Source organism: Pinus tabuliformis, chromosome J (genome assembly GCF_031772625.1).
Source record: "Pinus tabuliformis cultivar Carrire ecotype Pingquan chromosome J, CPIR1, whole genome shotgun sequence".
Taxonomy (NCBI): domain Eukaryota; kingdom Viridiplantae; phylum Streptophyta; class Pinopsida; order Pinales; family Pinaceae; genus Pinus; species Pinus tabuliformis.
Window position 1 is genome coordinate 1,150,199,257 of NC_142295.1, and position 16,318 is coordinate 1,150,215,574.

Consider the following 16,318-nt stretch of genomic DNA (forward strand, 5'->3'; position numbering starts at 1 on the left):
TCCAACCTAAGGGATGATGGCTCTACCAGAATCATCAGTCTACACTCAGACGATTGTCTCTCTTATGTACATGAAAATGAATTTATAAAGCTAAGCATGGGAACGCCCGCCTCAGCTAGATCATGAAAATATTATGAAGATAATGTATTGTATTTTATCTTATTACAGGTCACCTTCCAGCTTGAAAAAAACTTCAGATCCTCATGATAAAGCATTTCACCCGACATCAACAAATTAACGACCTCATGCTTTAGGGGCAACTGTTATAGACATTTTTGGGCACTTCAACCCCAATCATAAATGTCCATAAAACAAGGGCTCTTAAGTCCCTAAAAGTGTTGTTCCAACCTCTAAAAGAACAAGGTCAACTGATTACATCTTCTCCAAGAAGTTCTCCATGAAAAATTGCTCAGAACTGGTCAAAACTAGACCATCTCACCTGCTCCATGGTCAAAGTGCGCTGCATCCCACCTAAATACTCACGGGAGGTGCGATGCATCTTGAAAAGCCCTTCTATAGGGTGCGATGGGTGAGAGTGGACAAATGGCAGGGTCAATTTGCAAGGTGGAAGAGCAAGGAATCTTCTAGAAACTTCTCCTGTGACACTTGCCTCTCTGCATTCGCCCAGGGATGAGTAAGATATCATCAATCTCCAAGTGGTTTCAAGAACTATCAGAGAGAGGACACTAATCAAATCTCAAAAGCTAACTCACCCCCCTTGCAAACATCTATATATGGATCCCTCATCCCAGAGATCCGGAGGCTAGAATTTTGGATCTTATAAGGAAGTGCTGTTGGTTTCTTGGTGAAATACCATAGTGTTGGGTGATCTAAGCTTTTCATGAGGTGAAGAAGGGATTTCTTACTAAGAGGATGATGTTGGGTCAGAACAATTGGTTGTAATCCTCTTTGCTCTTTCTTGATTATCAATAAAGCTATTCAAGTTTCCCTCCACATTCTTGTATGATTGATGTTATGTGCATTAGTGTGGTCAATATATATCTGGTCCTATATTGTTTATGATAATAGATCTATGTTCTTGGATAGTGTTATGCTGCTTTGATTCTACAGGTGCTCTGTGAAGCTGGGAAGACAAGGAAGTGAGTAGCAAAGATCTATCAGAAGGGAGAGGAATCGAGCAAGGAACCAAGCACAAGGCAGAGGTTGGTCTCCTTATTCCCCTCTTATCTATTTCTCATAAAGGAAAACGAAAGTAGTTTTAGTTTGTTTGTTTCTAAGGTAGCTACCAGCCTTAGTGGGACTAGCAGCTCTGCATAGACACTAGTTTTCCCGATAACACTGACTATGATTTTATAATGCACAGTTCAAGGAAGACTGAGCCAAGTGATTTTGTAGTTGCGTAGGTCAAGGAGGAAGTAAGGCATGACTGTTCACTGAGACTGCATAGTGCACAGTGGAAGGCTAACTAGGAGGGAGGACTAGGCAATATTCTGGGATAAGATGCAAAGATTAAGCACTGTGATTGCACAATGCATAGTCCTTGGAGGTAGTGACTATGCAGTGTGTAGTTCCAAGAGGAAAGTATGCTTCATTGTGACTTAAGAATGCACAATGTGTAGTTCTAGGAGGAAGTTACCAAATTTCAAAGAGAGTGAATGCTCCAAAAACCACTAAGTGTGTGATCATTCAGATAAGGTAAACAAGTCATGCAAACAACTCTTGAGACAATGATCTCAAACTCATATGGCATCAACGCAAGCCAAAATAATGCATAATACCAAAAATCGACAAGCAAAGTGACACTTATTTCAAAGTGTGATGGTTGAAATATATCTTTGTGACACTTTGAAGACAAGTCACGACACAAGTGTCAACTGAAACGAAAAAGTGAAAATGACACTTGCAAAAGCTAGAAAAAATGAAAGCGACACTTTCAAAAAGAAAATAAAAATAAAAAGAGGCTTTTTAAAGTGAAAGGAAGTAGAAATGACCGTCATGAAAGTGAAATAAATACTTGTGAAAGCAAAGGTGAGCAAAAGCGGTAGTTGAGAAATCTCACTAAAATGATGATACAATTTCAATTAGGAGTGAGAGAGATTTCCAATCGAGGTTGTGCACTGATTATCAACATGGATTTCATAGTTACTATTCTTATTGATTGTGAAAACACTATCATTGTAAATTGTGCAATGCCTAGCAGTTGTGCAATTATTCCCATTGAGGGTTGCATAATCAATATCCCTAAGAACTGCATAGTCACTGTTTCCAGAGACTACACAAGCATGTTTTCAGAGATTGTGCACACACTAAATTCAAGGACTATGCAAGCATTATCCTTAATAAGTATCCAATGTTTGTAATTGGAGATAAACATTAATTGCTAAGCTTGCATAGGAAAGGTTCTCTTATGAAAAAATCAAGAATTATGCACATGTAAGAAAGTGGTTTCAATAGTTAGAATCTCAAAAGAAGACTTAGAAACTTAGAAAAACATCAACCGACCATGTCACAACTATGATTAAGTTGAAATGGCAGAGCATAGGATCATAAGTAAGCTCCAAAATTCAAGTTTAAGAAAAATTTTGGAGGGTGTTTATCGTAGTGACAACAGATTCCTAAGAGTACCCCACTAATTTCTTGGTACTCTAACCCAAGGGCAAGTTCAATGGTTATCCTCTCATCTGAAGGAGACATTTTTTAGCTATTGTTGATGCTTATATCAACTACAAGGAGGCTCACAATGCAACTTGTATTATACCCTCCTCCTCAACCCCTTGTTGAGCATGGTTTTCCCATGGGGTGGAGGAAGAAGAAGAAGAATTCTATTAGTCATCCCCATACCCAATATGTACATTAGAAACCATTATATGGAGTAGGAAGCTAGACAAGGATGGCCTTATTAACAATTTTCTGCAAAACAAACTTCTTGCTACCATGCAAATTGATGAACTAGTAGAGGAATTCTTAGGGCGACCTGAAAACAACCGATGGATATAACTATTTACTGCTAGTTTTGAACAAGATCATTCCAAAATTGTGTATGTAAGTCCATCTAAAACCCTGAAAATTAGTGCTTCCCTTTCAACAAAACAAGAAGAGCAATTTCTCACTATTTTGAGATAGCATCTTGATGCTTTTGCTTGGGACTATAAGGAGATGAAAGGGGTGTATTCCTCAATTTGCACACATCACATATAAATTAAATAGGGGTGTAAATAGGTATACCAACCCCAAAGAAGAATGAACCATGCCCCTAAAGACACTATGAAAAAATAATTGCAGAATATGTTAGATGCAAGATTCATTTACCCTTTTTTAGATATTGAATGGGTGTTATCTCTTGTTATTGTGGTCAAAGAGAATGGGAAGTGGAGAATTTGTGTTTATGATAGGGAACTTAACAAGGCTACAAAGAAATATCATTTTCCCTTACCTTTTACTAGCCAAATTTTGGATGGCCTTTCAGGGAAGAAGTTATTTTAATTCTTAGATGGTTCCAACGATTACAATCAAATCTAGATCAACCTTGGGAATCAAGATAAGACCGCCTTCACATATCCATGGGGGACCTTTACCTATAGGTTCCTTCCCTTTGTCTTGTGTAATGCTTATTCTACCTTCCAAATGGAAGTGTTGAGTATTTTTTCTGATCTTGTTCATGATACAGTGCAAATTTATATGGATTCCTTCACCCCTTATGGGAATGATTTCTAGGAAGTCCTTTCGAACCCGTGTAAAGTTTTAAAGAAGTGCATTGAAATGAATCTCTCACTATGTCTAGAAAAGTGTGACTTTTAATGAATGCAGGGATCATCCTACATCACTTCCTCTTTAAGGAAGGGGTAGAAGTTGACCCTAACAAGATTCCCATTATCAAAAGGGTCTACGTCCCTCACAAAGAAAGTGATGTTAGGAGTTTCTTAGTACTGGTTGGATATTATAGTATATTTATTAAGGATTTTAGTAAGATGATCTCATCTTTGATTGGTTTTCTAGCTAAAGATATAGATTTTTGTTGAATTGATCACTGTCAATAAGGATTTGAGGAACTCAAGGAGAGATTGACCATTGCACTAATTCTCAGGGGTCCAAATTGGGCCTTTCCTTTTCACATTCACACATATGCATCTAACGAATTTGTATGGGCATCCTTGCGAAAATTGGAAGGTAGGTTGCCTTATGCCATCTATTTTATCAGTAAAAATCTTTCCAAGGATGAACTTAACCACATAATTACTGAAAAAGAACTCGTTTCTATAATAAAATCTTTGAACAAGTTGAGACATTACATCACAAGGTGTCAAGTTTTTGTGGATATTTATCATGTAACCATTAAGGACTTAATGGAAAAACTTGATGTGAATGTTAGTATTATTTGATGGTTATTTCTATTGAAATAATTTGATCTAACCATTGTTGACAACAGAGGGAAGGAAAAAGTGGTTACATATTTTCTGTCTTGACTAAGATTACCTGCAGGGAATGAAGAGGTGATAAATGATCAACTCCCTCATGAGAACCTCTTCACCATTTCAATGTTGCCCCCTTTGTTTGCTGACATAGAACAAATCTTGGTTGCAAGGAAATTTCCTCTAACTCTATCCTCCAAGGAAAAGAGAATAATCATTAGAAAAAGTGCCACTTACACTTTGATTGGGGGAAACCTTTTTAGATTTGGACTAGATAAAATTTTGAGGCGTGTAAGGGAAGATAAGGTATTTCATATCCTCTAAGCATTCCTGATGGACCGTATGAGGTACATTTTTCTCCCAAGAGGATAACCTTCAAAATTATCCAAGTAGGATATTATTGGCCTACCTAACACCAAGATATCAAGATGTATAATGCTAGATGTGATGAATGCCAAAGGATGGGAAGGTCCACAACAAACGATGAAATGTCACTATAACCTCAAGTGACTCTTGAGCCATTTGAGAAGTGGGGCATGGATTTCAATGGGCCAATTTACCCCCCATCTGGACAAAATAGGTACATCATTGTAAGGGCTAATTATTTGGCAAAGTGGGCTAAAGTGAAGCAAGTCAAAGTAGTCACATAGCAAAAGGTGGTAGTTATTAAGGGAAAACATATTCAATAAGTTTGGTTTCCAAATGGAGTTGGTGATTGACCAAGGGGCTCAGTTCACTTCTAATTTGATTGAGGGGATTATGAATTAGCATCACATAAGGTATAGAAAGTCTACTCCATATTATCCTCAAGAAAATGGGCAAGTCGAGGTGACAAATAAAGCTTTGGAAGGCACCTTAAGCAAGTTTATCAGCAATAGGAAAAAGGATTGGCCAAGCAAGTTTATGGAGGCCACTTGTGCCTATAATATCACATGGAAGACCACTACCAGGTTCACCCTCTTTGAGCTAGTTTATGGAAAAAAGGTATTGTTGTTCGTTCAATTCTATTAGAAAACTCTGAGAATGATGGTGAAATTGGACCTAGTTATCACCAAAGATTATCATGAGAGGCTACACCAGATTAGTTCTCTTAATGAAATTAGGTTGTAGGATCTCATGCATACTGAGGTGGTTCAATTTTAGAGGAATATTTGGTATGACAAACAAATTAGGGAAATGTCATTTCAGGAAGATGATTGTGAACTCTTGTACGACTCCAGATTCAAGGACTTGAAGGGAATGATAATGAAAAGATGAGTAGCCCCCTACTTGGTGGAAAAGTGTTATGAAAATGGCTATGTCCATATCAGAAAAAATGATAAGGAAAATGTTCAACTACTAGTCAATGGTTACAGATTGAAACTCTACAAGAAATCTATTTCAAATGGTGTTTTTACCAATTCAATAAGAAGAGAAATGAATTTGATTGGGAGCGTAAAAGCTCCTAATCCATCCAAATTTTAATAAACAAAGAAAAAAAGAGAAAGAAAGAAAAAGAAAAGGATGAAAATAGGATAAATAACATGGTTTAAAACCTCTAAGAGGCACCTGAGGCATTCTCTTGCATTGAAAACCTTCATGGGCATGTTCAAGAGTATGAAAAAACAAAAAAATTGATGAAAAAATAAATAAATGATACCTAGGTGGAACCTCCTTTGAGACACCTATGGTAGTCCTGTAGGATAAAAACCTCCTTTGAGGCAACCAATAGGTCTTAAAAAAGAGAAAAAAATAAGTAAAAAGTAAAAGAAAAGATAAAGAAGAGTAAGGGAACCCTTACATTATTTTTCTAACATTTCTACAATGTTCTAGTGATGCTCAATGGAGGCCAGTAGATAGGGAAGTCTCTTCAAAAATTCACCTTCACATCCTCCAAATTATCTTTTCGAATCCACTCCATCCCTCCATTGATTCCCCCCAAGATTTACCCATCATCAGCTGACCTTCCTCACATAATTCTTCCACAATCCTGAATTGCTAGAAGTTTTTCCTCGAGCTGCTACAAGATATTGATCAGCGTGAAAAGAAGAAGCATATTGTGGTTTTTCAATTCAGGAACAAGGGATGGGGCCCACAAAATACTTATCATCAATTAACTATGCCAATGGAACTCTTTCCAACCTTTATTTCCATCTCTTTCCATCAAAAGCATTGTCTTTTATCCCTCCATTCACCTCTCTTATCACAACAAAGCTCTCTAACACTCATCCTTAGGTTCCTTATAAATTATCAAAATTTTATGAAGTAATAATTTAGGTAATTAGAGGTCCTAGCAGGATCTATGTGACTGCTACACGAAGACACACAATCCTATAGTAATCTTCGCATACGCTATAGGACCACAACCAAGCCACTAGATCCAAAAGTTAATAGCCATGGAGCATTGGAGCACTACAACCCTGGTCCTTAGGAGCTATAGGATCCTCTGCAAGCTGCTACAGGATCCATGTTCACCAAATAGTAGAAACATTTGATCCATAATGGGACATGCATTCTAAAGTACTTGCATCATCAAGATTCAATTGACAACAAACATCAAAAAAAAAATCAAGAAAATTCATGGAGCAGTGAAGACAAAAAAATTACATCACAGAGGAAAATCAAAGTACCCTCACCAATGATTAGTAATACCATGCAAGAATCAAGTGATAGACACATCAGGAAAAGTATCAGCATGTAGGCACAGGTATGAAAAATTCCTAACATCTCCCCTTGAGTGCATCGTGATTTTAAAAATGTTACCAATCCACGACAGATGAGGTTTTGTAGGCTAGAATTGGTTCAATAGTCTCAGCCACACTAAAACAATTAGCGGGGGTTTCCTTCCTCTCTCATCACACATGTAGAAAAAACATGATCAAAGATGGTGATGACTATGAGGGGTGGGCCAATGTTCCTATGGTTGAGTTGTGAACATGGTAAGTGGGGGCCAACTCATACAATGCGTCGAGCCCACCACCTAACCAGCAATAACATAAAGGGGCCCAAGCCTTGTTTTGCATAAAACATTCTAAAAAAAGGAAAGGGGGCCCATTACCATAATCCAGAGTTGAGCTACCTATACCAAAGTTCTTATAGACTGCTTTAGAGGAGGCTATAAGATTGGGAGACAATTTCTATAGGATTGAGACATTTTGCTACATTATTCATACTTTGTGTTATATGATCACTCTTAGATGCTATATGTTATCACCCCTAGAAACTCTCCTAGGTTGTATCTCAGAGATGCTTGGAAACATTACAAACTCAACAAAATGTTGGAAATGGATGAATGGAAGGAATTATGCATATTCAAGCCAGATAACCACTTCTGCTATGCTTAACCCTAGACATGGGTGAACACCCCCAGACTACAAGGCTTTAGACCACCAATTACTCATAGTTTGAGGATTACATGAACATGGAGAATACTGACCACACTAGCAAATGCAAAAGACCATGTGATAGCCAACTGCAACTAGTAAAAGAGGTCTACAAATCTATTTCCTAATGCATAGACAGGATGACAGCTCTCCGACACAAAGTAAACCGAAACCTGCATAACACATTCAATGATACATACTAGACTTCAACACAGAGGTGGGATGACAGCCCCTCTAATGCTAAAAATCAATATCACATAAACAAATGCATAACAGGCACAGCCTAGAACATAGCAGAAATGGAAAGTGAGCAATTAACAACAAAATAAGCTTGTATTAGCTGAAAATGAAGACGAAACACTGCAAGTATCACAGTAGTTACAGTCTACAGAAGTTGAACCTTACATAAAAACAACAGCCATCAACCATGATCACATTCTATGTTCTAGGTATATATAGAGTTTGTTTACAAAGATATTCTGTTGTTCTATCCATGGAGGGGTCATAATGGACCACCAACCGCTTTAACTCTCTGATGGAGTCTCTGCTACAAACTGACTGCTTTAATGAACAAAATTGGCCTTTTGAGATACTCTGCTGTCCTTCTCGAGCAGGTGGAGTGTTGACTAAAAGAAGCTCCATAATTGATAAATGCCTTTAACTACTCGAGGTTTTTACTTTCCTTCCTCGGCCATGCTATCTCTTGAATGAGGTAGTTGAAGATTTAATACAAACAGTACCGGGACTAGTTATGCTCGTCCTTCAGATGAACAAAGAAACTAAGGAGCTTGGAATTCTTGGCGGGCAAACAAACTGAATGGAAGAGCGAGGCTAACTGTCGATTTTCGCAGATTAGTGGCAGAGATCTCCTAGTGGGAGACATCGGGAAGAAGCGGGAGCAGTGAAATGTGAGCCATTGGATCTAGCAGATTAACGGCGGAGGTCACTTTACAGAGGGTATCGAGAGGCAACAGGAACAGACAATCGTGAGCCATCAGATCTAGAGCAGACAGATCTGACGCTGATTGGGTACGAAAGATACATGGGAGATAACGTGCGGGAGAGAGGATGAGGGCAGTAAACGGTATTCCCCGTACCGCTTTTCGGAAGTTGTGGTAAACGTACAACGGGCGCGCGATACCATTGAACGCACGACACGTGGCGGATGGGACTGGTGGGAAACCACTTTCCCCGTTGGTTAACACGGAGGAAACTCATGCAATCGAGAGGTGTGAACACCGTTAGATTGAATGGATGGATGATCGGATGGCAGAGATTGGTTTGCGGGGCATGGGACCGTCAGATCGGGGTATGGAAATCAACAGTTACAGTTAAGGTGGAGCGTTATATGGGCGCGGGTTTGTAGGTTAAGCACCTGGGGCTTAAGGGAAAGGGTTTATGCTGAGTTTTGTAGGAGAACAGGGAAAGAGGGGAATGAAGAGGTTTTAGGAGGAGAAACAAAGATAGTGGGGCTTATGCGAGCGTAAGTAGAGTGAAGGAGAGTGAGAAAGGTGGTTGATGCGAGTCCCTTTTTAAGCACAAACAATGCAGACAGACCGGAATTTGACCTTCACATGTTGAAGTTTGTAGCATAGCTAAGACTACATGATTGTTTAGAGGGGTGAAAAAGAGCATGGTCGTGAGATATTTCTATCACAAAACCCTATATCTACAAAGGAACCTCCAAGGCAAGGGTAAGTACCTATTTCTCCTCACACCCTGTGGACAAGAAGCGTACACAATTATTCATTTTTTTTCCATAGAACATCTTGTAGTAAATATATGAAAACGAAAGGAAATTGAAGTATGAGTCTTTCTAGTGAATTGAGAATGATAGTAAAGAAATGGATTTTTTTTTGAGTTGGGAATGCAATTTTTCCTTCCCCTAACCAAAAAAATTTAACTTATCCTTTTACTCTTGTTCTAAAATCCTAATTTTCTTATAAAATCTCTAAAATTGGTAATTGATAGGAGAATTTCCTTGCAAAACTTTGGAAAAATTACAGTGAAAATCATCGGGGGTGGTTTTAAATTAAAGACATACCATAGACTTATCAAGCATTCATCGACATCCTCTTGCTAGATATATCTCTGTAAATCACCAATGGTTGGGATTCTTTGAGAAATTCAAACAGTTTGATGATGATATTACTCATGATTTTGCAGTAGGTCCCCATATTCAAGAAGAAGATAATGCTACTACCATTATGAGGGTGCTCATCAATCATCTAAATGAGGGAGCTATTAGTAGAGTGACCACATTGCCCCTAGGAGTAACATTGAGAAAGGAAGAGAGAATGGAGGCTATCACAGCTAAGAATAAATTTTTCCTTCCTGGGGAGCATCAAATTGAAGACAAAACAAAATTAGGAGAGAGAGTCTAACCTACCCATGGGATGAAATAACATACCACAGTCAGAAATATATATCGTGTGAGGGGAGACTCAGTGTTCTCTATGTCTATGAGTTTAGGTTTCTCTATCAACTAATATTCCAGAGGGATTTATCTATCCAAAGAAAATTTAATATTCTGCTGTGAGGGGAGACTCAATGTTCTCGATGTCTATCAGTTTAGTTTTCTCTATCAACTAATTTTACATATGGATTTATTTGTCCAAAGAAAGTTTAATATTGCCCCTTTTTTTGTCCATAATAGAGAAGATTCGAAGAGTAAGAGGAGGGAAACATCACTATATAGCTCACCATGGGCTCATAAGGTTAATTGTCATAGATTTTCTATAGCATAGTCAAAACATTGTGTCATAGACATCTTTTGTGGATATGGACAGTGGGGATTTCCTTGAAACTCAAGCCCAAGACTTCTTAGAACATGTAGAGATAGCAAAGCATTGTTCTGCAAAAGAAGGAATAGTTGTGAAAGAAGAGGTTGGTAAAGAAGACGAAGAAGAAAAATTAGAGAAGAAGATAAATGAAGAAGAAAGAGAAACATAGGAGCTTACTGAAACAAATATAACCAAGAAGGACTCAACCAATTATGTTGTGGCATGAGGAGGAGAAATAAGAGCCCCAAAGGTCATTGGGTAACCTTCCAGACCTCAAAAAAGAAGAAGACAAGAGTAGGAGGCAAGCGTTTCAGAACGAAATACCGAGGAAGAAATGGTTTCCACTCTGGAAGAATTAAGTACAGTAATCAATCCTATGGGGAGGAACCCAAAGCAAGGCCCTCTATATTTCAATAAGAGGAGAAGAAATATAATTACCAAGGAAGGGTTGAACATTACTCAAAAAGCCCCATTACAACAGGTCAATTAGCCATGAAGATGGATAATTGGAGACAAATAATAAACAATAAAAATAAATGACATCTCTAAAAGAAAAATGGAAACAAACCCAGACCTCGCAAAAGAAACAAAACACTATGGGAGCCAAGACTAAACAGATCCTCAAGCTGCAAGAGGAATCTTCCATGCTACAGGAATGCATGGTAGTGCTATAGGAACGTAGGGAAGTGTTACAGGAACGCATAACAATGCTACAGGAAGGTGTTGCGCAACTACATGAAGGAGATGAAGGGTCACAAGAGTTGTAAGAACCAGATCCCCAACCATAACTTGGGTCCATTATATGTTATTGAGGTAGGAAAAATAATACCTACCAAGTTTGCAGTCCCAATCCCCCTTGAGCTAGCAAAAAAAGGAGGTAGAAGCCATTGATGGATGAAAATTACAAGGTCCAAAGGACTTAATGATGTGGGTTTGATGGAATAAAAGATGAATAAGGTCGGCAATGAGAAATATTAATTGAGATTCAAAGAGGAAAATATGAGGGACTAGCTAGAAAACAGGAGATGGAAGGACTAACTACAAAAGAAAGATGAGAAACTTGCCACCATGGAAACCTTGGCTATGGAAGTGATTCAATATAGGAATCCATCAAAAGCCTATGCAATGTTTATATTTTTACCTATAGATTCAACAACATATGAGATATGATATAATAGAAGGCAAGAATCTACTCTACTCTTCAGCGGACCCTGAAATTGATCAATGAAAACAATAAGCATAAACGAAAGAATATAAGTCACACATAACACAATATTTTTCTATGGAAAGAAAATTCTCAAAACATCGACTATATATATTGAATTAACCAGAAGATTTGAGAAGAAAATACAATGCATGTTAAACTCTGAACAATTCCCTCACTGGTACAATCTATCTGTCTACCTCAAATGCCAGCTCAAACCAACACTTAGACAATTTTTCTACCTTCGAGGCCCCTACTTTCTTTCATAATTCCTTAGAGAATTAGCCCATATTTAATTATAAAATGCACTCTCCATAATTGCACAATCCATCCGTAGCCCCCTCAAATGATTTTATGCACCATCTCTACAACTCAAAAAATTATACAACTGATAGTACATTGTCCCTAAACTCTAATATCAATTGTGTCTTCCTTTGAACTGACATGCATGAGTTATTTATGAGTGAATATTCAGTTAACTAGTGGTTCACTAAGGATTCACTTGTCCCTATACCCATTAATAGACCTCCTACTAGTTCCTCCAATAGCTGGAGCTAATTTAACTAACTATAGCTCAGTTAGACTGAGTTAATTAATTACAACTCAAAAGAACTCAACCTGTGCCCCTAAAATTTAGGGATCACTCTACATGACTCTAGATATACTTCCAACTTTAATTTACTGAGGCAACTAAGTCAATTTAACTTAGTTAAATATTACAAGTTTCTATGAGAATATATTTACGTTTTAATTCACAATTTAATTCAAGGACAAATTAAATTGGAATTTCTTATTGTTATTTTTAACACTCCCTCTCAACAAGAAAGGGATTATCAACTACCCTAATCCTGCACAAGTCCGTACTAGCACTTATCGAATCAGAGAGGAGGAAACCCAAACTCAGTGAAAATGACAACCACTAGGTTTAAAGACGCTGAAACATGTCTCTAGCCTAGACCTCTAGATGTTTTTCGTTAAGTTACAATGCGTTATTAGATTAATTCAGATAAATTTTAAGTTGATCTTCTTTAGAATTTTCCTTTCAAGGTTCACCACGTGATGTTTCCCAAAATTCCTAAAAATGCAACTAGAATGAGAAGCACTCTTTCCATTTAATTTCAACAGTGAAAATCCTAGCTATGAGGGATAAAGCATACAAGTACTTTTTGGATCAAACAACAGAGAGCACAAACTAATGCAATTCCATAAATCATATCTTTCAAGCATTCAAAAACTTTAATATGCACAATGCATGTTTTTCTTTTCAGTTTCTCTTAATGTGAATGATGCACTAAGAAAAACTAATGCACAAGCGATTCAAAGAGTCTTTTCACAAAAATGTCAATTTATGACAATTTCTCTTAAAGGGAAAGGAAGACTAAACAACACTTTCAACTTTAAGGAAATGAAGATTTTCGACACTTTTAACAAAAAGAAAAACCATATGCACATATAAACCAATCGATCTTTTATGAATTAAGAATTTACGACAATTCAATTTTCGAAGGAAAATACAGCTTTACAACACTTTCTTTCGACAAAGATCAATCGACCATACTCTAACTTTGACTATAGACTAATAATGACAAAGAAAACATTAAAGAAACATTAATCAATCAAATCAAAGTCGGGCTGGATGGCTAAGGAGATGAAAAGACTATTTTCAGAGATAAGGCATCATTGATATTCAACAAGCAAGAAATCAAAATAATTTTGGAAAAATTCAATCCTAAGGTGGGAATTTAACCTAAGGTTGATCAGTGTGGGTCACAGACAGGCTGACTGTGCTGCATAGCACTATCTCTCACTAAAAACTGCGCTGATTTCAATGAATTGAAAACTGATTAGTGCAAGTCAAAGAGTGCCAATCTGCATTGATCAGTGCAGGGCAAAGAGGGAAAAACTGCAATGATCAAATATTCCTTTGTTAATCAGTGTAGGTCAAAGAAGGCCTACGTGAGATGCATAACACTGTCTCTTAGGCTAGCCTACACTGATTCCTGTGAGGCCACTCAAGAGTCATCTAACCTCAAATTTTGACCAAAATTAAGTGCAAAAGGCTGAATTACAACAAGTAAAGTATGTCAAGGTGTCTAAAGAGGTGGATAAGATACTAAAAGAGTTAAAACATTCCCCAGCGGAGTCGCCATTTTGTTATGGGCAAATTTAGTGTTTCTTCAAATGACTAACCCCTAGACCTAGTAGCAAGTCTAGAACAATAGTTAAAGTAATTCCATTGCTTTTCCGATAGCTAACAAATAAAAGAAAGAGGAGAAAAAGAACCAATCTGTATCTCTTGCTCGATCCCTCTTTCCTTTGACTGCTTTCGCCGCTCCCTTCCGTACTTAACTCGCTTGAAAGGTACCTGCACATAAGCCAAGACAGAAAACCGTCAAAGCATACATATCGATCTATTAAATAAACATATTATAGAATCGAAAGTACAATATACATCACATGAACACATGAATGGAAAAATCATAGAACTCTTTATTCATAGAAGGAAAGATTACAACCCATGTAGATGCATGTCTGATTCAATGTCATCCTTCTAGCTTCAAACCCTTCTCTCCTCATGAATCAACAATTTGACATGATAACATTACTCTCTCTTCTAATCTCATTCCAACAGAATTTCCTTAGCTTATGAAGTTCCAACCTCCCAAAGCCTTTGAATGCTTGGTCCATTTATAGCTGATTGGAGGAGGTTAAGCCATTAATGGCCCTCATGAATGCTTTGCCAAAATTGGGAAGTGGTTCCATGGAGGAAGGGATAATGGATCAAGGTTCATTCATCCTCTTCCTCATCCAAAAGCGAGCTCTATCCTTCTAGAAACCTCTAGAAGCATCCATTGGATGAGGAATCCAATGGATTCATTTCAAAAATTTGATGGATCTAACTCAGCGCAGGTAGAACAAAGGCTAGGTGTGATGCATAGCACCCAGACAGTGTCCTTCCTGCAATGCATTGCAGCCTGATAAAGGGCCATTTGCGTTCATCTCCTTAGGGGCATTTTTTCGATGAATGGTGACATGAAACTCTTGAGAGGCAAGCATGATGTAGGTTAACTTCATTAGGGAATGAAAACAACTCAATTAGGGGTTGATGGACCCTAATATTACAGATTTGGAAGTCAGGGTTGATGTGCTCAAATTTTCCTGTAACAAGGGTGAATTCATTAAAGTCAAAGGAGTGTGCTCAAGGAGGGTGAATTCATTAAAGTCAAAGGAGTGTTCTCAAGGAGGGTGAATTCCTTTAGGTTAAAGGAGTGCTCTCAAGGAGGGTGCATTTCATCAAGTTGAAGGAGTGCACTCAAAGGAAGTATTGGTTTTTGAAGGGAGAAGTTCAGAAGAAGGGAGGAGAAAGGTGGATTAAGGAGTGTGCCTTATGCTCTTGGATGACACATGGCACACTTCTGAACACTGAAGAATCCCCAATCAAGGCTCCAGAGTGGCCTGATGTGCTATTGGCCTCAATGGGTTTGCTTTGAAACCAAATATTTGTCCAAGTCTAGGACATAGGAAAAGGGGTGAACATGATGGGTTTAAACATAAAACCATGTGAAACTCATAATAATTAATTGATAAAAGTTAGAAAATATTGAAAAATGATCAATATACATCAAAAGGCCACTTTGTACACATTCCTCAAGTGCCATGAGTGAAGTGTGTGTGACTGCAATGCAAAAGTGTCATTTTACAACAACAAAGATGTTATGACCATGAAGTACACCTAAAGATGTTCTATTCAATGCAACGACACTTCATATCATTCAAGGACAGTTTAAACTCATATAATAACATGAGCGACACTTGGTGATCAATGAAACAGTAGATAAAATGGTGAGAGTAGGCTCCAAAACTTGAATGTAGTGATATTTTGGAGGGTCTTGTAGCAGTGAGATTTATCCTCTCGATGGTATTTATGACACTCCTAAGGATATTTCTAAGAATTTAAAAAAAACAAAAGCTATGCAAGAGCCTTAAACTAGATAGTTGAAGAAGTTGCAGAGTCTGTAAAACAAGACTTTGGAAGCATTCATGTTCTTGTACACCCACTTGAAAATGGTTTAGAGGTCAATCAACCTCTTCTCGATACATCAAGATAAGGGTACTTTGCAGTTATTTCAGCCTTGAGTTATTCTTTTGTACCATTTCTATTACCTTTAATGAATCCTAGCGGGTCCACAATATCTCTCACATATATTTCATGAGAGATGATCATTCTAGGATTCTATGGAGAAATGATTTCTACAAATGTTGTGCTAGAAAGTGATAATAGCGTGCTTACTTTTGAAGCTGGAAGACACTACAGAAAAAGAGTTAATAAAATTTTAGCAGTCCCCTGAAGAAGCATATTTGCAAAGACAATAGAATTTATAGATACCATAATTGAATACATAATGATGAATGCTCCCTTGCAAAATTATGTGTTGCAACATTTATAGCTTCCCCATTAGCTTCTACAATAACTAACACAGTTGCATATGTTTCCAATGGGTTGCATGTTATGGGAGTTGCAGTGGATATTCCATCTTTTTCTCAACTTCCAATGCTACAAAGAGAAGGAAGAAAGACTCTAGCATGATACTATTAGTA

The 16,318-nt window shown here is 37.6% G+C and overlaps 1 pseudogene; it reads left to right on the forward strand.

Moving 5' to 3' along the window:
- Positions 1 to 15,441: 15,441 nt before the first annotated feature.
- LOC149231154 (enoyl-[acyl-carrier-protein] reductase [NADH] 1, chloroplastic pseudogene) lies at positions 15,442 to 16,307 on the forward strand (annotated as a pseudogene).
- Positions 16,308 to 16,318: the final 11 nt, after the last annotated feature.